The sequence below is a fragment of the Tenrec ecaudatus genome, chromosome 9 (assembly GCF_050624435.1).
Source record: "Tenrec ecaudatus isolate mTenEca1 chromosome 9, mTenEca1.hap1, whole genome shotgun sequence".
Lineage (NCBI taxonomy): Eukaryota > Metazoa > Chordata > Mammalia > Afrosoricida > Tenrecidae > Tenrec > Tenrec ecaudatus.
In genome coordinates this window covers 158,134,093-158,157,281 of record NC_134538.1, presented here as the reverse complement: position 1 = coordinate 158,157,281, position 23,189 = coordinate 158,134,093, and the positions used below count along the sequence as shown (strand labels likewise).

Below are 23,189 nucleotides of genomic sequence, written 5' to 3'. Positions count from 1 at the left end.
CCAGGAGGTGGGGTACCACAAAGGGAGGCTATGGAGACAGTATAAGCTGGAATGCAGGACGAGGGCTGCAGACAAGTCCACGGTCTGGGAGCCCAGGTGCAGGGGGATGGGTTTAGAGTCCCAGAGTCCCTCAGAACCCAGGTACAGGGGACAGGAGTCTGCCACCCCAGCCCCTGGGCTCCAGGCCGCCTCTCCTGCAGAAGGGAGACACGCTGGGGAGCCGACATCAATGGGTTGCCAATGTGCCCTTCAAAGTGCAAGCTGTTTTTGCCAACTCTGCCAGGCAAAGGGTGTCCCGGTGGCATCGTGGGTTAGGCATGGGGCTGCTGCTGGCTCGGCAGGAGAAGCACAGACTGACTGCTGCGTCGGAGATGGGCGGGATCGCAGTGGTTTTCTCTCAGGATTCTGCCCCGGGGTGGGGGGGGGGGGCGGCGGAGCGCCCATGCCGTGTCTGCCTGGTGGACCTGTCTCTGGGGCTGGAGATCGGTAGGCTTCTCTAGCCAAGCATGTGACATTTGACATGGGGACAGACCCTAACCACTAGCCTTCCAGTTAGCAGCCAAGCATGTGACACCTGCCACACCCCGGGGCACCCTCTACCGCCTGTCTTGTGAGGTCCCATCAGCTGGCCTCCAACGTGGAGTAACCTTTGCACAGCAGAGCAAAACACTTGTGATCCGTCGGCTCAGTTTCAAAAATGGATCTCCAGGCCTTTCTTCCTAGCCCCCCTTCTCGTGAAAGCTCTGCCGCAACTTAGTCAGCGCCACAGCAACGCCGAAGCCTCCAGTGGCAGAGGGGTGGTGGCAGCTGTGTGTGCCTCGGTGACTCAGATGAACCCGCTGGAGTCTTGAGTTAATGAGAAGGTGGGGATTCTACCAGAGTTTTAAACTTTTTTAAAGAGTTGGGGGGAAAATAAATAAATAAAGAGGTAGGGAATGTACATTTATGTATACATTTACATGCCAGGGATGGGGAAACACTTAAAAAGGAATATACCAGGGAATCCAGGACTGATGAACGCCTCAGGACCAGTGCTGGCAGTGGCGATACCGGGAGGGAGGAGGGAAAGTGGGGTAGAAAGGGGGAACCTATTACAAGGATCTACCTACATATAACCACCTCCCTGGGGGACGGATAACAGAAAAGTGGGTGAAGGGAGATGCTGGATAGTGTAAGACATGACAAAATAATAGTAATTTATAAATTATCAAGGGTGGGAGGGGGAACAGGGAGGGAGGGGGGAAATGAGCTGATACCAAGGGCTCAAGTAGAAAGCAAATATTTTGAGAATGATGATGGCAACAAATGTACAAAGGTGCTTGATACACAATTGTGTGATTGTGATAAGAGTTGTACGAGCCCCCAATAAAATGATTTTTTTTAAAAAGAACATACCACCCACCTATCTGGCCCTCCCACCCCCCAAAAACAAAACCTCTGAGTGGGCCCCAGGCAGCCGTGTTTTAAAAGTGGCTCTGGTGGCACTGAGGGCTAAGCATTGGGCTGCTAAAGTCAGCAGTTCAAACCCACCAGCCGCTTGGGAGAAAGCCGCGGCTGTCTGCTCCTGTAACGATGTGCAGACTTGGAGACTCCATGAAGCAGTTCTGCCCCGCAGGGGTGGCGATGAGTCTGCATGGGTTCACTGGCAGTGAGAATGTGAGATTGCTGTTTCAGCCACATCACAGGAACCCTGATGACACTCAGCTGCCAACTGAAAGGCCGGCAGTTCGAGCCCACCAAGGGAGAGAGGAAAGGCCGTCTGTGCCCATGATGATGATTGCCCGGGAGCCCTTGAGACATTTTGAATCTGTCCCAGGGCTGCGTGCCTCAGGGAGATCCAGTGGAAACAGATAGATAGAAGGCCGTCCTTGTGCTGCAGTGGTTAAAGCACCTAGCAGTCACCCAAAGGTCAGTGGTTCGAACCCACCAGATGGACTGTGGGAAGACAGGCCTCTGCAAAGATTCTTACAGCCCAGGAGACCCCAGGGGATGGGTCAGCTGTGCCCTCCCTCCAGAGGCACTTGGAGTTAGAGCCAGCTCGAAGAGTTGGCATTTGGCTTGGGGGACTCATTGTGGTATGGGGAACAGACAGACACCCAATTCCTAAAGCGAGGGTCCCATCCAGTTGGAGTAGGGGGGCCTGGTACTCCTTATAAAATCAGCTGTCTGACCAGTGTTCTCTGTCCTCCCACATTAGCTAGACACCCCAAAAACTCAACTGTCGCCAACTCAGTGACCCTATACAAACTTAATAGGTTTCCCAGATGGCAACCCTTCTTGGGAGTAGAAAGCCTCGTCTTTCTTCCGCAGCTCATCTCCCAGGGGTGCACATCCTCCTGAGGGCAGTGGGTGAGGACCGACAAGGTTGAGATGCAGTGCTTCTGGGTTAGAACTTGTGGAAGTTTCCACAGCTGGCACTGTCTGGGGTGACACAGATGTGCAGGTGATGATAGGCTTCCACCCATGAGTCTCCCGGGAGCCCCCCCTTGGCCTGCCCCTCTCCTGGAGTGTGGGTGCTCTGTGACCTGCCTGCTGCAGGACAGGAAGAAGTGGGAGAAGTGGCTTGCACTGGACGTGCAGGCGGGTGCTAGCTAAAGGAATGACTCTCGGGGTGGAATTTCAGCTACTCGCAGAGAATAGTCGGGCAGGTGTTTAAAGGCTTCACTTTTCCAGCAGCCCCTCAACCCCCTATATGGGTGGTCCCCTTTGCCTCTGGCCACTGCTGGCTCAGCCTGCCTCCGCCTGAGATCCCAGGTGCTCTTTCTGGTGCCTCCAGGTAACCCAGCATGACTCCTGCATGCCAGGGTCTCCTCTGCCCCTCACAGGCCTTCAGTGACACCCTCCCACCCCACTCCTTCAGGGCTTTCGGCAGAGAAACCCTGCTGAAAATCTCCTCACTGATGGTCTGTGGTATGGGCCCATGGGCTGGAGTCTCCTGTCCTCTCCTCTACTGCTCCCTCGCAGCCCCTGTGGCTCTGGAAACCTGGCTTTGTGCTCCGGCCATCTCCTCAGAGTGGCCAGCAAAGACACAGAGTCTCATTAAACACCTCCAAAGGCTGCCCGACAGAGGAGAGACAAACACGCACTCCCTTTAAATGGAGGGCAGTGGGCACCTCCATGGAGGTGGGTGAGGAACTCGGCTTGTGCCGGGCCACACGGCTCCATGCTCGTGCTAGAAGCTGCCCTGTGGCCCTCGGGGGCCCTCCTAGCCAGAATCCAGAGTTACTGGGAGTCTCTGACTGTCCTTGGGCTGTGGTCCAGCCTGGACGAGGTGTTAGCAGAGACCCTTCCTAAGGGACGGGATTCCTGAGAGTCACCGTCGCAACTTGGGGAAGATTCGGCTGACTTCCCTCTGTGCTGGGAACCCAGACACATGCCGCCCTTCCGAAGGACGAGGGACAGGACTGCACACTGGCCACTCTCCCCATGCAGAGGCCCCCGTGGGGCTGCTGGACTAGAAACACCCTCCCCCACTCAACCCATTGCCATCAGGACGGTCAAACTGATAGCACCCCTTCGGCCCGAGTAGAACTACCCTGTAAATCTTCCAGGGAGCAGACTGCCACATCTCTCCTGAGAAGCAGTGAGTGGCCCTAACTCGCCACGGTCCTTGCCTGACTAGAGGAAGGGCATGTGCCCTTCTCTTTTTGTGTGGCTTTTCCAAAAGAGCGTGCTTTAAAACCGTAAGGTGGCCTTATGCTGCGTGCTTGAACCAATAGCCAGCTGGCCTCGTGTCCATCTCCCCCACTGGTGTGCCCGAGGAGAAACGTGCTCCACGGGTGGGGGTCTTTCAGACGTGACTCACCAGGCCTGGCTTCCGTGGCACTGCTTGGTGGCCTTGCGCCTTCCACTTTGGGGGATCAGCCAAGCGCATTAACCATTTCCTCCCAATATCCCTGTGGAAACCACGAAAGGCATGCATATTTAAAACACGTACATGAGCCACGAATAAGATACAAAGCCAGAGCCCCCTCCTCAGAGGCAACCCCTGTTGTGGTGGGTGCCCCCACCTCCAAATCCCCCTCAACCCGTCTTTCTTTGTGTATCACGATTTCACCAGTGGCACATTTGTGAGTTTGTCTACACACTAAAAGGCTTGAACCCCAAATGCCTACTCACAGCACATGCCCACTGGGCCAACAGAGGAGACATTTGCTTTGCACAAATGCATGTTTCCCAGTGAGAATGAATGATGTGACACTTTGCCTTCTCGCTTCCTCTTGCCTCTGCTCCTAAAAACGTGCTCCTTTGTGTGCTAGAGCCGCCCTCCCTCCCAGCCTAAACTCACTGCCTTCGAGGCAATGCTGACTCAGAAAACCCCAAGGTTTCCAAGACTGTAGCTCTTTACAGGAGAAGAAAGCTCTGTCTCTCTCCCACAGAGCAGCTGGTGGTTTCTAACTGTTGACCTTGCAGTTTGTAGCCCAATGTCAACACAACACCACCAGGATTCCTCCGGTGCCTGCCTTTCACATGTTTGTCTTCCTGTTCATGATTTCTGTTGAAACAGCCTCTGTCTTACTTTGTGGGTGCTGCTCGCACACCCAGATGGCTTCAGCAAACAAAGGTATCCTCGTGCACTTGAGGAGACTAGAAGTCTTCATTCCGGGCACCCCCTCTGGGAAAAGGCTCTCAGTTGCTTACAGGGGAGGAGGAAGGTCCTCGTCACCTTGTGGCATCTGTGGGGCTGGCCTTCCTTGGAGAGCTCCATGGGTCTTGGCATCAGCGTCCTGGGTCTAGGAGGTTCTCAGCACAGGGACTCTGGGTCCAAAGGCTGAGCTCCATTCTGGGCTCCTCTCTCTTAGTGAGTCAGGGCCCTTCCTCTGCTTATTTGTGTCTTTTCCCTTCCCTAAGGTGGCACTGGCCGTGCCTCAGGGAAATACCTCTTGCATTGATGGTGTGTGTGACCTGAGGAAGGATGTTAAATCACACCCTCGTCTCCTTGCATCAGTTCGGGGCTGATCACAGCAGCCCACATGATGGGAGATGCTGACGTGGCCACGCAGTTGCCAGCCCACTGAGAATCATGGCGCAAGCAGGTTGCACATGTGTTTAGGAGACCCAGTTCCATAAGTGACAGCCACAAGGGCAGTGCTGATGTGTGGAGCTGGTGAAGAGCCCTCACAGGCGTGTCCAGTGAGCTTGGGCCTTGTTCAGGGCCAAGCCACAGTGCTGTTGGCAGTGAATCGAGCGCTGATGGTTCAGTGTCATGGTTGAGTCTGCCCAAGTGCCACTGGTGCATCGCGAACCAGAAGATAGCACTGCCCGGTCCTGTGTCGTCCTCACAGTGTCCATCCGTCTCATCAAGGGCCTTCCTCTTTTGTGCTGACCCTCCACTTTACCAAGCATGCTGTCCTTGTACAGGGATATATCCTTCCCGATTACGAGACAAGGTCTCACCATCCGCCCTTCCAAGGAGCCTTCTGACGCTCTTATCTTCCGAGACAGACTTGTTTGCTTTTCTGGCAGTCTGTGGCACTTTCGATAGTTCCACTCACACCATCGGGTAAATGTGTCAGCTCTCCGTCACTCTTCCTGATACACAGTCCAGCTTTCACATGCGTAGAGACCAAAATCCCGCCATCACGGAATGGATTCTAACTCATTGGAAACCATTTGGAACAGGGTAGAACTGCCCTTGTGGGTTTCCAGCACTGTGTTTATGGGAGTAGAAAACCTCATCTTTCTCCCTCAGAGTGGCTGGTGGTTTTGAACTGCTGACCTTGTGGTGAGCAGCCCAATGTGCACCCACCCTGCCACCAGGGCTCCTCTCACATGCATAGGAGGTGTTTAAAATACCAGGGCTTGGGTCAGGAGCATCTCAGTCCCCAAAGGGACGTCCCAGCTCCGTAACACACACAAGTCACTGCCCGATAAGCTGGCAGGAATGGAGCCAGTCAAAACCCAAACCAAACGCACTGCCATCAAGTCACTGCTGACTCACAGCCACCTCTGTGGGGTTCTGAGGCTGTAACTGTTCACGGGAGCGGAGAGCCCAGTCTGTCTCCCACTGAGCTGCTGGTGGTTTGGAACTGCTGACCATGCATATCATAGCCCAACACATGACCACTTCACCACCAGGATTCCTGAAGTCAATAAGGTGTCTTTAAAAGGAAGCATGCGTAGACAAGGTTATTCACTGAGTGAGTAGTGAAAGTGTTGTGACCAGAGACTTGTGGGTAGGTGATTCTATTTGTCCAGAGCTTTGTTTTTTTATTTATTTTTAAATACTTTCATTGGAGGGGGGGGGCTCTTACATTTCTTATCACAATCCATCCATCCAGTGTGTAAAGCACATTTGCACATATGCCACCATCATCATTTTCAAAGCATTCTCTTTCCACCTGAGCCCCCAATATCAGCTCCCCATTTCTTCCCCCTCCTTCCCTTACCTCCTTCCCTCAAGAGCCCCTGATAAGTTATAGATTATTATTTCCATTTCTTAATCGTCCTCTGTCACCCATCACCCACTTTTCTGTTATTCATCCCCCTGGGATGGGGTTCTAGATTGATTCTTGTGATTGATTCCCCCTTTCTCCTCCACCCTCCACTAATCCTCCTGGCATCTCTATTCTCATTGTGGGCCCTGAGGGGTTTATCTATCCTGGATTCCCTGTGTTGCAGGCTCTTAGCTGTAGCAGTGTGCATGCTCTGGTCTAATCCGATTTGTAAGGTAGAATTGAGGTCATGATAGTGGGGTGAAGGAAGCACCAAAGAACTAGAGGAAAGTTGTATCTTTCATTAGTGCTACACTGCACCCTGACTGGCTCATCTCTTCCCTGTGACCCCTCTGTGAGGGGATGTCCAGTTGTCTACAGATGGACATTGGGTCTCCACTCCATGGCCCTGCCCCCATTCACCTTGGGTATAGTTTTAGATGCCTGATAACCTGATCCCATTGACACCTCATGATCACACAGGCTGGTGTGCTTCTTCCATGTGGACTTTGTTGCTTCTGAACCAGATGGCCACTTGTTTATCTTCAAGCCTTTAAGACTCCAGACACTATATCTTTTGATACCTGGGCACCATCAGCTTTCTTCACCTCATTTGCTTATGTACCCATTTTGTCTTCAGTGATCGGGTTGGGAAGGTGAGCATCACAGAATGTGGGATTGTTAGAACAAAGTGTTCTTGTGTTAAGGGAACACTTGAGTCAAGGCCCCATGTCCATCTGCTACCTTAATTCTTGACATGTAGATATGAGTATATAGTTCTATTCCCCTCTTGTTATATATAGATATCTATCTAGATAGATAGATATCCATATATATAGATAGATATAGATATATTTACATGTGTATATTCCTGTATTTAGGTGTCTACAAATGTCCTTTGCCTCCTGGTCCTTTCCTCTATTTCATATTATGTTCTTCTTGTCCCACAATCGTATTTGGCCTTCATTTGGGTTTATTAATCCATGCTGCTACACTGCCCTTGACTAAGCCCCACCAGGCATCCTACAACCTTCCTTCCATTGATTTTAGTTCACTTGTTGTTCCCTTGTCCCTGGGTTGGTTACCCCCCTTCCTTTCTCCCACCTCCCCTTCTCCCATATCCCCACCCTGAACGATTGGTCCCATTCTTTTTATCTCCGAATTATTTATCCCACCCATCTTATCTAAATAGACATGTAGATACATTAATAACTGCAAAAACCAGGCAAAGCCAAATAAAACAATAAAGGAAGTCAAAACCAACAAAACAATAACAAAAAGAAAAACCATTGACAAAAATGGAAAAACCTATAAATAGCTCAAGGAGTGTCTATTGGCCTTTCGTAGTGTTTTCTAGTCGAGTCTGGTGGGGTGCTACACTCTGTCTCCAAAGTCTAGTTTTGGTCTTCCCTGGGGTCTCATCACTCTGCTCCCCCTGCTGCTCTACTGCACACCCTCAGTGCCTCGCCCCAGTGAGGGGCCAGACTGTGCACTCTTCCCGCACTGTGTCTCCAGTGCTGTCCCCCTCAGCTTCATGGTTCAGTGAGGGATGCCGTGTCCCGTGGTGGGCCAGGATGTCTTTTCGTTTCTCCAGTGTGCTGTAATCCGACGCGCCCCTCTCCCCAGACCCTTGGTTGATTGTGCACTAATTCCAGGTCCTGGCTACTTAGTAGAACACACTTACCGTGAATAGCAAGAATCGACCATGTGTGTTTATTTGCTTTTCTGGTAAATGGCAGTCTGGGCTGCACAGACAGGCTGACGCAGGGGCTGCAGTGATGGATGGCAGCGTCGCACGGGGAAAGGACCCAGCGGGTCGCATGCCCCGTGCGTGGGGCTGCCGTGGGTCAGCAGCTGACGATGACCACAGCAGCCCGGCCTGCAGCCTGACATCAGACTGTAACTGGACTCCGGGAATAACTCCGGGGATTCCTTGGTGGCGCTGGCCCTGATCTCTTTCACCAGCTGCCTACCTGTGAGCACTGACTATTCTGCATCCGGGTCACTGCCAACAAGGCTAGCAGAGGTTCCAGTCTTGATGTAGGATCCATTCTTCCTCAAACTACAATTCGTACATCTGAATAGATTTAAACGCCAAGTATCCTGAGTGCTTTTGTACCGGCACCCAACCTGACCCAGCCCACTGCTTTGGAGTCCATTCTGAGCCACAGTGGTGCTACTGCACAGAGCAGGACTGCTGCGATTGGTTTCCGAGACTGTGGACCCAGACAGGAGCAGATAGCCTCGTCTGTCTCCTGTGGAGTGGCTGGTGGGCTTGAACTACCCACACTGTGGTTAGCGGCCTGAAGCCTGAGCCACGGCACCGCCACGGCCCTTTGTATTGTGCCCAGGAACGATTCTTTATGAAATGAGATTCTGCTTTCAGATTCTTAAAAAGTCTTTTAAAAATGGAAAGAAGTGCATTGCTTCTCCCACCCCGTAGCCCAACAGCGTGTGTCCCCCCCCCCCCCCCCGCAGGTCTCCACTGAGGACAGCACCGATCGCACTGACATTGACATAAAGGCCTTTCTGTGGCACGTTCAGAGAGGGACCCACTTCCTACCGGGAGCTTGTGACATGTAATGACCACACACTAAGATTGGGGGTTCACTGGCGCTTTTTAAGACTAGATCTGCTGCCACCGCTGCCAGGACAGACTGCCTTAGCTGCTGGGACAGACAGTGCCTTTGCTCATTGCTTCTGATTGTGCGCGCCCCTGACCTTGATCCCGCACAACCAGGACTCTGCAAATGGTGTGGGCGGAGACTGGGATGGCATCCCGGTGCCTCTGACCGCCCCAACTACCATACCCCCCCGGGGTAAAATGCCCTCAGGGAAGGCTCCCCACGGGCTGCTGGTCCTGGCTACAGCTTTGTGAGAGTGGGGGGAAGCATTCGGAGTAGGTGCCCTTGATTGATGGACACCAGGCCTCCCCTGGGACTGCTCCTGCAAGCAGCCACCGGTGGCCACCCCAGACCTGGGCAAGCCACCTCTCTACTGGCCCCTGTGCTGGCAAGGCAGGGGTTTTTGGACTGCCCCCACTGTTCCAGGCTCCTCACGCTCTAGAGTGGAGGCCTCTCCAGGGAGAGATTGGGAGGGGGGCATGGGAGGCGGTGACCTGGTGTTGCGTGTGAATCACTTGTTCCTGCTGGATGAGTCAGAGGACACAGGGACTGTCCCTGCCCCTCTGATCACCACAGGGGCGGGAGGAATCCAGGGAAACCACAGGTGGCCAGTGTGTGTCCCCGCACTTCCAAGTGCAGCTGAACTCTTGGAAGCCTCTAGAAGGGATATGCAGATAGGGCTGTGGACAGCCTGAGACTCCCCTGGGTCTCTGGGCCACATACAGACTGTGCGGGGCACTGGGCAGCTGGCCTGTGGTGTCCACTCTGTGGGATGCAGGGACTCTCGAAGTTGTTGGGGTGAAGTATCCGGTCATACGACCCAGGATGGCCCCCGGCCTCTCACAGTGGCAATGTCATCCTTCCATCTGGTCCTTGTCACCATCTGTCTGTGAACTCCCACCAGGCTCCCAGGACATCAAAGAGGAATGGACCCCCTGTCTGCCTCCAGCTGACCGGGGGGCAGCATGTGACAGGGTGGGAAAGGGCAGCGAGTGACCCCAAACCAATCCTACTGCCCTCCAGTTGGTTCCCATGCACAGCGACCCCATGTGATGGAGTGGAAGCTGCCCCATGGGGATTCCAAGACTGGAATCACTGTGAGCAGCTGCTGGGTTCGACTGCTGACCTTTCCATGAGCCACTGAATGCTTAACCACTGTGCCACCAGGACTCGTTATAAAGAATGGCCCAACCCCCAAACCAGCCCCCACCCCCACCCCATGGAGTGAATTCTGCCTCCTAGCGACCTTGTAGGACAGAGAAGGACTGGCTCGGGTTCCCACGGCTGTAAGCCTTTGCAGTGGTTAAATTCAGGAAAACTGCCTCGGGGTTGTATCCTCTCGCCATCCTTCTTCAGTCAGCATGCTGAGCAAGTCATCAGAGAGGCTGGGTCCTGTCATGAAGAACAACTCGGCATCAGGATTGGAGGGAGGCTTATGAACCACCTGTGACGTGCAGATGACACCACCGTGCTTGCTAAAAGTGCGGAGGACTTGACGCCCTTGCTGATGACGATCAAGGATGGCCGCCTTGAGTGCGGATTCCAACCCACTGTAAAGAACACGGAAATCCTCACCCCTGGGCCCACCGGCAACATCGTGATAAGGGGAGGAAAGGTTGAAGTTGTCAAGGGCGTTGTCTTGCTTGGCTCCACACTCAGTCAAGAGATCAGAGGATGCCTCACAGGGACGGGGTCAGTCTGTTGTACAAGAGCTCTATACAGGATTGAAAAGCAAAAATGCTACTTTGACAGCTACGGTGTGTCTGACTCGAGTTGGGCATCTTCAGGTGCCTCACGTGCATGTGAAGGTAGGACACTGGACAAGGAAGACAGGAAAAATCGGTGGTGTTGGCCAAGGAGATTGACAATGCCGTCATGGACTGCCAGCCAAACAAACAGATCTGTCTTGGGAAAAAGTACAGTGAGCATGCTGCATAGAGGCGTGGCTGGCAAGACTGTCTCATTCTATTTTTTTTTTTAATTTTAAACAATGAACTACAGATTTTATTTCAACACATTCATTGCAATCCCCGCAAGGTAACCTTAGTTGTATTCTGTTTTTTGGTTGTTTTTTTTTTAACTAGGGGTTCATACAACTCTTTTAATTTTTTTTTATTATTATTTTTAACAATTTATTGGGGCTCATACAATTCTTATCACAGTTCATACATACAACTCTTTTTATTGATGTCGAATTGATTCTTTTTTTTAAAAACAATTTATTAGGGGCTCATACAACTCTTATCACAGTCCATACATATACATACATTAATTGTATAAAGCACATCTGTACATTCTTTGCCCTAATCATTTTCTTTTTTTTTCTCCTCTTTTCTTTTTTTACATTTTATTAGGGACTCATACAACTCTTATCACAATCCATACATATACATACATCAATTGTATAAAGCACATCCATACATTCCCTGCCCCAATCATTCTCAAAGCATTTACTCTCCACTTAAGCCCTTTGCATCAGGTCCTCTTTTTTTTTCCCCTCCCTCCCCGCTCCCCCCTCCCTCATGTGCCCTTGGTAATTTATACATCGTTATTTTGTCATATCTTGCCCTATCCGGAGTCTCCCTTCCCCCCACCGTCTCTCCCCCAGGGAGGAGGTCACATGTGGATCCTTGTAATCAGTTCCCCCTTTCCAACCCACTCACCCTCCACTCTCCCAGCATCGCCCCTCACACCCTTGGTCCTGAAGGTATCATCCACCCTGGATTCCCTGTGCCTCCAACCCTCATATGTACCAGTGTACAACCTCTGCCCTATCCAGCCCTGCAAGGTAGAATTCGGATCATGGTAGTTGGGGGGAGGAAGCATCCAGGATCTGGGGGAAAGCTGTGTTTTTCATCGGTACTACCTCGCACCCTAATTAACCCATCTCCTCTCCTAAACCCCTCTATGAGGGGATCTCCATTGGCCGACACTTGGGCCTTGGGTCTCCACTCTGCACTTCCCCCTTCATTCAATATGGTATATATATATACATACACACACACATATATACACACACACATATATATACATACACACACATATATATATACATATACACACATACATCTTTTTTTTTTTTTTGCATGATGCCTTATACCTGGTCCCTTTGGCACCTCGTGATCGCACTGGCCGGTGTGCTTCTTCCATGTGGGCTTTTTTGCTTCTGAGCTAGATGGCTGCTTGTTCACCTTCAAGCCTTTAAGACCCCAGACACTATCTCTTTTGATAGCCGGGCACCATCAGCTTTCTTCACCACATTTGCTTATGCACCCATTTGTCTTCAGCGATCCCATCATGGAGGTGTGCAGTCAATGATATGATTTTTTGTTCTTTGATGCCTGATAACTGATTCCTTCGGGACCACTCGTCACACAGGCTGGTGTGTTCTTCCTTGTGGACTTTGTTGCTTCTGAGATAGATGGCCGCTTGTTTATCTTCACGCCTTTAAGATCCCAGGCACTATCTCTTTTGATAGCTGGGCACCATCAGCTTTCTTTACCACATTTACTTGTTCACCCACTTTGGCTCCAGCAGTTGTGTCGGAAGAGTGAGCATCATAGAGTGCCAATTTAATAAAAGAAAGTATTCATGCATTGAGGGAGTGTTTAAGTAGAGGCCCAAGGTCCTTCCACCACCTTAATACTTAACCTATAAATTTAGACACATAGATCTATTTCCCCATCCTCCTATATATATTTGCATGTACATGTCTTTGTCTAGACCTCCATAAATGCCCTTTGACTCCTAGCTCTTTCCTCCATCTCCCTTGACTTTCCTCCTGCCCCACTACCATGCTCTATCCCCACCTGGGCTACAGCTATACCGCTTCTCTACACAACCTTACTCTTGATCATTTCCCACCAGGCCTGCCACTCCCCTCTCTCTACCATTTTGGGTCCCATGTTGTTCCCTTGTCCCTGTGTTTGTTAACACCACTTCCTTACTCCCCCCACCCCCCCACCCCAAGTCCCCCCGGAACTGTCAGTCCCGTTGTTTTTCCTCTAGATAGTTCATCCAGCCTGTCCTATTCAGACAGACCTGTGGAGACACTAACATGCACGAAAACAAGACAGAGGAAAACAAAGCAACAGTATACAACCAGACAACAAAACAACAAAACCAAACCACTGACAAAAAACAAAACAAAACACTTCACAAAAGAAAAGCTTGTAGTTAGTTCAAGGATCATTTGCTGGCCCTTAGGAGCGTTTTCCAGTCCAGTCTGTTGGGGCACCACGCCCTGGCCCCATAGTCCACTTTCGGCATTCCCTGGGGACCTTGCCACTCCATTCCCTTGCTGTTCCGCTGCACTCCCCCAGTGCTTTGCCTCGGTGTGGTGGGATCAGGTCTGGTGCAATTCCCACACTGTGTCTCCGGTGCAGTCCCCTGTATCGCCCTTAGTCACTGAGGGGCATCATTTCTCATAGTGGGGCCAGCCATGTTGTTCTCTCTGTGGACTGGCTGCTCTACTCAGGAACATCATCCTCACGGCCTGGTGGGCCAGGCTGTGTTCCACTCTCTCCTCCTGCCCCTTCATCTGCTCCTGTGTGCTCTGATCAGATATGTCCATCTCCCGGAGCTGCAGAGTCAATGTCGTCCTTTGGAACAAATTCTTTTCGGGGGAGGGGCAGTAATCCACTTAATTTATGGTGCTGGGGCCAACCTCCCAGACCTGCTCATACAACTCTTATCACAGTCCATACATACATCAATTGTGTAAGACTTGTCTCTCATTCTATGGACGTGTTGTCAGCAGAGACCAGTCCCTGGAGGAGGACATCATGTGGAGGGGTCTTCATGGTGGGAACTCAAACATAAGAACTACCGGGAGGACCTGGTGGTGGCTCTCTCTGTGGCCCGTAGGGTCGCTGTGAGTCAGAACCAATCCGCCGGCACTTGACATTAAAAAAAAATCATTTTATTGGAGGCTTGTACAACTCATCACAATCCATCCATCCATGTGTCAAGCACATTTGTACATTTGTTGCCATCATCATTCTCAAAACATTTGCTTTCTACTTGAACCCTTGCTATCAGCTCCTCATTTTCCCCCTTCTTCCCTGCTCCCCCTCCCTCATGAACCCTTGATAATTTATAAACTATTATTATTTTGTCATATCTCACACTGTCCGGCATCTCCCTTCATCCACTTTTCTGTTGTCCCCAGGGAGGTTATATGTAGATCCTGTAATCAGTTTCCCTTTTCCACCCCAATCTCCCTAACCCCTCCTGGCAGCACGTGACACTTCAGGCAGACTGCCAGATAGATCTTCCTCCCTCAGAGTGACTGGTCAGTTCAAACCATGGCCTTTCAGTGAGTGGCTGAGCGCTGCGTAACCAGAGCGCCACCACAGCCCCTTACAGCAGCGGTTCTCGACCTGTGGGTCTCGACCCCTTTGGGGGTCCAACAACCCTTTCACAGGGGTTGCCCGATTCATAACAGTAGCAGAATGACAGTGTTGAAGTAGCAATGACAATAATGTTATGGTTGGGGGTCACCACCACATGAGGAACTGTATGAAAGGGTCTCGGCATAAGGAAGGTTGAGAACACGGCCTTAGAGTGATCAATGCTTCCCCCATCGGCCTATGGAGACCGCTCTGTGGTCACAGCCCCTGTCCTAACTTTCAAACCAGCGTGTCGGGTCACAGGCGGCAGTGGCGACGGGTCTGAAACTGTATGGGCACCTCATTGTGCACAGACAGAGGTGCAGGCCAGCAACCTCCCCCTGCACGTGCCCCCCCTCACGCCCCCTGCAAGACTCCAAGGGGGCTGCCTCTTGGTCACATGTTCCTGTGCAAGAGCAGGGCCGAGGCGGAGCCTGCTTGAGGGGTTAGCTTTGTGCGGAATGCATTACCAACACTGTCTCACTTGCTGTGCCTTCACAGCTGCCCCGGGTGGCACTGGGCTACTCACCCCAAGGTTGGTGGTTCAAACCCACCAGCTGACTGGCAGGAAAAAGAGGAGGTTGTCTGCTCCCATGAGGACTTGCCGTCTCGGAAACCGTAAGCAGCCGCGTTCCTCTGCGAGTCTGGAGCGACTCAAGCACAGTAGGCTTTCACTGCACCCTCACAGCTGCCCCACTCGGAGCTGCTCCCATCACTGGGCTGGGGGAGAGACTGCGTGGCGGGGGACGCAGCTGGGACCGGGACCTGGGGGCCGGGAACCCTGGTGGCACAGGGGTGAAGCTCTCAGCTGCTAACCTAAACCAGTAGGTGCTCTGCGGGGGAAAGCTGGGCCATCTGCTGCGGTGGAGCTGACATCTGTGGAAGCCCGTGGTGGCCGAGTTCAGCGTGAACTCCAGGGCACTGGGTTCTGCCTATGCTGTTACTGCCCCACCCCCTACCCCTGTGCCATCTCTTGAGGGGCCAAGGCTCAGCCTGGGCCCTGTGCTGGCTAGGGCTGGGGGCTGGGGACACAGCCCAGCCCGGGAAGGGCTGGAAGATGACGTCTGTCTGCAAGATTGCTGCTTTTGTCCAAAGTGCCGGCTCCCTGCCAGGCCTGGAAGGAGAGACCCAGAAGCCAGCTAGGAGGGTGGGAAGAGGCTGAGGGAAGAGAGGGGGAGGGGAGGGAGGGAGGGAAGGTGGGGCTGGAGAGGGAGGGCTCCTGGCCAGAGGGGCACACAGCACGGCCGGCTGGTGGTGGCTGGGACAGCAGGCATGGCGTGTGAGGAGGTGTGTACAGGGCAGGCCCATGGGCAGGGCAGGGGTGCGTGTGCAGTGGGCCCCAAGCCTGCCTCCCAGCTACAGGTCAGGTTACAGGCTGCAGAGGGTAGAGGAGCCACCTAATGGCAGCCCAGGGGATGAGACAGGGCCCCGGGCCTGTGTGCTCTGAGGATGCCCTGCCCTCAGCCCTCCAATGGGCATGAGGCCCCCGATGCCCAGCCCAGTCACTGTCCACGGAGCCTGGCTCTCCTCATCAGAAAAGGGAGGCCCCATGCTGGGGCAGGGATAGGGGAGTCGGATGAGCCCACCAAGGGAGTCTCCCCTAGTGCGTCTTCTTATTGCCCTTTAACTGGGGGTGTCCAGGTGTGCATGCTTGGGAATCCTGACACCGAGAAAGCTGCAGGAGAACGGCCCTCAGAGGAGGTGCCGGCTTCCACAGAGCTCCTCTGCGAGCAGGCCGACAGGGCTTCAGGACGATAACTGTGGACATTCAGCAAGAGGGGGGCAGCAGTGTGGGCTGGGGCAGATTTCCTGGGAAATATTAAGACAAAGCAAAAGGGACCGTTGCCATGGTGTTGACCCATTTGTGCTGGAGTCAAACTGGGCCCCTGAGGCAGGGCGGGGACCGGCTTCAGATGGAGGGGCCGTGGTTTCTTCCGGGCAGCCTCTGAGTGGACTGTAGGCTCCCACCCCTTGGTTGGCGTTGACTGGCGGCACCAGCCAGGGTCCCCCTATGCTGGACGGAGGAGGAGGTGGGGTGAGTGCAGGGAAAAGGAGAGGCTGGCCAGGACGGAGCGAGCCAGTGTGGACAAAAGCAGAGGGTGGGAGACAGATGTCACCTAGGCCCAGGCTCATTTTGTCCAAAGGACAGCCTCGCTACGGTGGGGGCTCCCGGCTCACAGTACTGGGGGGAATCTCAGAAAGTTTGTGGGGAAATGGGATTGAAAGACAAGGGAAGTTTTCCATGAGTTTTTCAAAGCCCCCTTGTATGCACCTCGACAGAGTCTGATTCCTTTCTGGGCATTTCAGCTGGGAGCTCCCGGGCGGTCCCGTGTCCCCGTGAGTGCTCTCAGTCTCTGCTGGTCTGTTCCCTGCATTCCTGTTGCTGTCTCTTCTTTCTCTCTGCAGTTCACCCTCATGTCCCACTTCCTGCCCTTTAGCCCTGCAGGGCACAGGGGCTCTAAACACAACCTTCCTCTTCTGAGAAAAGAGAAGTAAAAACATTCCGTTCTGGACGAGCCAGTGGCTAGTTACCTGGGAGCAGAGAGAAAATGGTTGTGATTGTTTCTATAGGAAACCCCTTGGCACGTCCAAATCACAGAGAACACGTCCTGCTTCCAAAGCCTATCCTGCCCAGACATCTCTCTGGGGAGCCTGGCTGCTCCACTGTGAGCACAGAGCTCTTACATGCAGCGTCTCTCCCGGGACAGCTTTCCCTGACGGACAGGAGAAGCGCTTGGGGGACAGAGAAGAAAGGTGTGCAGAGGAGGTGAAGGAGCTCAAGAGGGACTCCAGGAGCTTTTGAAGTGTCAGCTCCTGTCACCACACGGCAGGTGACAGAGGTGCAGTGCGGCCCTCTCCGACGCCCAGCCTGCCACCTCTCCTGACTGCATGCCCTCACTAGAGACACTGCCATCTCCAGGCTGGGTTCCCAGTGACGGGCCACCGAGGAGAGCTTCTGGGTCCCAGCGCTGGGTCACTGCAGAGCAGGCGCCACTCCCCAGGGGGTCCTGGGAGAAGGGGCTCAGCACTTCCGGAAGGGAAATGCCTCCCATAAATAGACGAGGGATGGGAACGGAGCGGCTCTTCCCTTCCCTCCCGTCAGCCATCTCTTCTGCTGGCCGCTCCTGTGGTGTTTGTCATTCACACATGGCCCTGCCAGCGGGGGTGGGGGGCTCTGCTTCCCCCTTTAGGTTCCTGTGTCTCTTGCTTGCACACTGAGGGCCCTAAAGAACGGGGCGAGGCCTACCCAGCATGCCCTTCGAGGGTCCCCTCACCCCCAGTAGAAGACCAGAGTGGGTTTGTTGAAGCCAACAGTGGGGTTTTGTTGGTGGGAAGGAAGGAAACATGAAGCTTGAATACTTGCTGACAGCGTGTCCTGTTTGGCTCCACTCTGGGGGACGGGCAGCTTTTGCACTTATCATGCTTGTAACCTGAGCCTCAGAAAGGGTGGTGGTGACATTGTTAGCTGCTGCCCAGCCCTCTCTGACTCAGCAGCCTGACGTTTCACTTAAGGAAACCCTGCCGGGCCCCTGTCACGCTCACAGTTGTTGCTCTGTTGGGGCCCGTGGTTGCAAGCACCGCACCAGTCCATCTCCCCGGGGCAAGGAAGTTCGTTTCTGATGACCCTCTACGTTCCTTCTCTGTTCTCCAGCAATGGATCTTTCTGACGGGAGGCAGTCTCGCCACCCCACTGGTTCTTCCGGCCGTCAGTCCATGGTGTCGTCAGTCGTCTTCACGCCACAGCCCAAGGTGCCGATTCTTCCTGGGAACTTTCAGGTCTCAGGAGCGTGGCCTTGCTAGGACCTCAGATGTTCCCAGTAGCTCCAGAGTCTCTAGGGTGGGGGTGGGGGTTGGGGACCGCAAAGGATGCTCTTGACCTCGGTGGAGCTGTGGGTATAGGCAGTCACACACTCCCACTCTCCTTGGGCTCCGTCCTGGTGCTGGGCCAGGGACAGCACATGGGAGGGGGCGTGGGGTGACTGGAATTTGCTGGACTTCATGTCACCCACACCTACAGAGTGGTCTTCCTCTGGGAAAGCAGTTGGACAAAGGCTGGACCCGACACTGCATGCTCCTGTAGAGCCTTCCGGTTACCAGGAACTAAAGCGAGCTTAAGCAGACAAGTGGAAAGTGCTTTTGTGCAGCCTGGCCTCGCGAGTGGCTGGGACCCAGAGAGTTGGAAGCCATCCCTGTGAGCATCCTTCTCCTTCCACAGCCGCCTGCCTAGGCGTTGTAGTTCCAGCAGGGCTAGGTGAGGCCTGATTGGCTGAGTGGGCTGAGTGACAGCTCGGGAGCCTATTAGGTGTCTCTGGGGGTGGGGCCAGCGGTTTAAACATGGCTGCCCGCGGCTTGCTCCTGTGGCTGAGTAGGGCACTCAGTGGAGGAGACAGCTGAGCCACGCTCTGTGTACGGAACCCATGGCTTGTTTAGATTCCACAGCCAAAGGCGCCCCGATACAGGAGGGAGCGCGGCAGTGGGCTGACCTCTGTAAGGCGCCGTGCGGCCGCTCTGTGAATGCTGATTGCCCAGTACCTGTGCCCAGGGGTGGGCCAGGTGCCTGGATGCGTTCTGCTCTTGGCGGCAAGGTCAGCTACGTCCAGTCTAATGCCCACGACTTTTTAGTGTAGCCATCACCTGTCATCCTTCGAGATCCCCCATTTCCCCCGCCCTAAGCAACCCCAAACCCGCGTTCCCTCTTCAGAGAGTTCCCTTTCCATAACTGGGAGCATCGTGCCAACGGTCTTCTTCCTCTGGAACGCCTTCATCCCTTTTTAGGGCCGAATAATATTCCACTGTAGACGTAGGTCCACTTTATCCCGCTGTTGGCAAATGTTTGCGTGGTTTCCCCTTCGGCGTGATGGTGAGGAATGCTCTGTGGACTTCTTCCGTGTGAGGTGTTTTGGGTGGATGGACATCTGCACTTTCTCTCCAAAGATGCATTATTTCCAAGGTTATATGTGTAAGGTGCCTCACGTGGTACCTAACTGTGTTCCTTACCCAGAGTGGCGCAAATGACGGAAAGCTCTAACCACTAACCAAAAAAGCTAGCAGCAGGGTGAACCCATCCAGAGGTACCTTGGAAGAAAGGTCTGGTGCTCTGCTTTCCAAATATCCCTCACACACAGCCATCGAGTCAATGCTGACTTGTAGTGACCCTCCCTGTAGGACAGGGTACAACTGCCTCTGTGATTTCTGAGACTCTAATTATTGACAGAAGTTTTAGAAAGCTCCATCTTTCTCCCAAAGAGCAACTGGTGGTTTCGAACTGTTGACCTTTTGGATCACAGCCCAATGGGTAATCAGTATGTCACCAGGGCTTCCTCCAAAGGCTAACAGCCATTGAAAATCCTACAGATCAGTTTTATTCTCTGTCAACTGGAAGGCAACTGGTTTTGTCTTTGTTTTGACCTTCCCTGAAGGCTATAAACTAGTTATTACTAGTTTACCGCCCTTAGAAGGAATCTGCGTCCCAGTTTATAGATTCTGAGGTCCTGGGCTCACTGGGATACGGCAGCAGGTTCTTTGGCCCCAGGGGCAGCTGCTTGCATGAGGAGAGTAGTTCTGGTTGAGGAAATGAGCGAACAGGCGCCATCGTGAGGAGAAGAGGAAGCTTGTTTGGAACAGGAAGAGAATACTTCGAGTCCTGGCTCCCCTGCGGAAAAACACCGGGGCCTTGGGTAAGTGTCTGACCTGGGACCTTCTCATCCCTAATGTGAGGAGCTGGCCAGTGGATAATTGGACATGGGGACCTGATGGGGAACCGCACACATTCTAATGTGTTCTAGACTCGGGCTGCCACCAGCAGACTTTTGAAACTCAGTTCTAGTCACAGTAGGTTCATAGGGTACTTCTGGAACCAGGGAAGGCAGCTCAGAATCTTCTGGGCCTGTGGTCATCCTTCAGAGCTGAACCCCTTTTATGAAATTAGTTCTACCTGCAGCTACGCTCTATACCCCAAGGGGCTCAGGCCACTCTGGCAGTTCACATCCCTGAAGGCATGTCCAGATTTGCAGAATGGACTTATTTGAGTACCTTTGAGCTAGTCAGCTATTCCAGCACTATTTACCGAAAAATCTCCCGTGATGTAAGATGTGAGCCGTATCATTAAAGAATGGCACATCGGATCACGGACTTCACAAGGGGGAAGGAAAAGCAAACTCCAAGTTGGCCCAGGACTGATTCCTACAAGGCAGAGGCCAGGCATGCTTCCACCCTCCAACCTTCTTACCAAGTCTTAATGACACCTGCTGTCCTTCCCACAATACGCTCTTGTCTTTGGGGCTTGATACTTCATTGCATTGGCTGCACAGAGCTTGCAGATCATATAATTATGAGGTTTATTAGGGAAGTTGACAGGTTACAAATCAGGAACAGAAAAGTTTGGAATACAGATCTTTAGTCTGGGCAGATTCTTCTCTGCTGTGCCCACAGGCAGGCCTCTTTCTGGCCCTTGGCTTGACCCCTCCCCTGCTTGGGTGATGTAATAAACTCTTTTAGCACTACTGATAAGCCTCAGCTCAAAGGCTCCTTGATCTAGCTCCATAGGTAAGCAAACTTATCTTCATTCATTCCACAAATGAGTCTCCTGCCAGAAGGCACTTGGCTTTCTTGCTCCCTGAGCTGGGAGACCCACCATTACATCTTACACTCTGACTCTTGGCTCTGCTGTTGCTGCTGTTCTGGCATCACAGCTGTCTCCTGGATCAAAGAAGTTCGATGCGCAGGTAACTTAGGGTCCAAAGAACGCTTGCCACTCCTGGCTCCTCTCTCTGGATGGTTGTGGGATTCCCTATTCTGCTGAGATGGCTCATCTTATACCCAGCTGGATGTAAAATCGACCAATCCCCAAGTTAGAGTTTCAAGTCTTTTAAATCACCATGAACCCTTTTAACAGTCCCTCACACCTCATGGAGCCATATAATCCTATCAGCACCCCCAGCTTGATGAAGAGGGGCCCAGTTAGCGAAGCTGCACTTGCTCACCCATGGAGCTTGACTGAGGAGCCTTTGGGCTGCGGTTTGTTGGCAGTGAGAAAACAGCTTTGTACCATTACCCAGATCCATCAGGAAAAGAACACACCTAATTTGCATAGCCCTCCACACTCGTTTGGTGAATCAATGTCTAGATTTTGTATTCTGTGCTGTGAGTCCATTTATTTATTTGTGTGGCAATACCATACTAGTTTAATTATAGCAGTTTTTGCAGTATTTTCTAGTACCTGGTAGGCTAGTCTCCCCCCACAGCCTTTTCTCTCATCCACTTCTTTTTCAATGTTTTTGAAGTTCTTATATGTTTGTTCACCTAATTTCAAAGTACTGATTGTCTTTGTGAAAGGGCTGGTGAGAAATGGGGGTAGAATGAGGGTTGAACTTCCATTTGGGCTTCTAGTGGTGCAGTGGTTAAGGAATCAGCTAACCAAAAGGTTGGCAGTTCAAACTTCCTGTGGCTCCATAGAAGAAAGGCCAGGGGATCTGCTGCCATATGGATGGTCACCTAGGAGCCTCTGTTGAACACTTTCATCCAAGAGCCTATAGAAGAAACATGATGCGGGGAGGGGGGCATGGGACTGCAGACCAGAATTAGAAATTCTCATGGAAGCCAGATTTCCTGGAGCTTTGGAGGCTGGATGAACCCCTGAAACTAGTGCCCTGAGATCATCTTTCTATTTTAAACTTCATGAGATTGTAAGGTACCTAGATTTGGCGACAGAAAGAAAGAAGGCCAAGGCAGAAAATAGTTTCAAAAGTTTATTTCAGAGTTCCTGGGCGAAGTTCACGGGTCCCTAATTGGTGAGAGGTGGAGACTTTTATATCCCAAGTGTTTGGGGAGGGAGTAGCTGGGGAATTTTCCTTTGCGACTTTACTATCTGCAAATCCAGTGCTAAGCATACATGTTCAATGTTATCTGCAATGGTTAGCTTCCTGCATGTGGGTCTGGAAGGTCACCGAAGGGGAGGGGGAGGCAGTGGGGGAGGCTTGTTTTTCCACAACGTCCTTGGCTTGTCCCACCAACTCCTGTTTCTGCCTAACATTCTGGCGTTTTTGGTGGTAAGGGGTGTTGTATTGTGTCTGGCTGCTTCCTGCTGGTAGGGGGCGCTGAGGGTTTAGACACTGGAGCAGGCAGAAGGGGAGCTGGTGGGCAAGCGGGTGTATGAGTGGATATCTGGCTGATAAGGTGAGTTATCTCAGTTGACTATGAGGTATAGGATTCTTTGATTTTTAAAGCACCCACACATAAGAGTTTTGGGCTTCAATCATCGTTAGTAGGGTTATGGGTACGGTTAAGGCATATTCGAGTGGGTTCCAAAATGTATGGGGCCTTATGAGAGTTACGAGTGGGGCACTTGACTGTGGAAATATGGTGCCACCCAGGGTCCCCTAAGAGTTTCACTGCCGGAGGAGTGGAAAGGATTATGATGTGTGGACCTGATCACCGTGGTTGTAGAGGTTTTGGATGAAGACTCTTGAGAAGCACCGAGTCTCCTGTTTGCAGCACGATCACGTGAGAGGTTTGGTCTGAGTCTTTGGGTCGGGGCAGGTACCTGTCCAAGAGCAGGTACCTGTTCCCAGAGTAGCTGTCTTAAAAGAGATAAGGGAAGTAGGAGGCCAAGGGGGAGTTCTTGGACTGGTAGGTGGTGGTTAAGTAGGAATGGTCTTCCATTTCTGAGTTCAAAAGGAGTAAGGAAGGTGGGACTACGAGGGGAGACTTTAATCCAAGCAAGAGCTGTAGGCAAAAGTGAA

At 52.5% G+C, this 23,189-nt stretch overlaps 1 protein-coding gene across 7 annotated transcripts in view; it reads left to right on the top strand.

Moving 5' to 3' along the window:
- DENND2A (DENN domain containing 2A) overlaps window positions 1–23,189 on the top strand; it is a 67,710-nt gene that overhangs the window by 4,541 nt on the left and 39,980 nt on the right. Inside the window, exon 1 of one of the 7 annotated variants that reach the window (XM_075558743.1) lies at window positions 15,686–15,735. The exons of 3 other annotated variants lie outside the window; for them this stretch is intronic. The gene's annotated coding sequence lies outside the window, so the exon portion shown is untranslated. Of the gene's footprint in view, window positions 1–15,685; window positions 15,736–18,001; window positions 18,199–23,189 lie in introns of those variants that run through there. 3 more of the 7 variants (XM_075558747.1, XM_075558742.1, XM_075558746.1) reach the window with 3 other exon arrangements.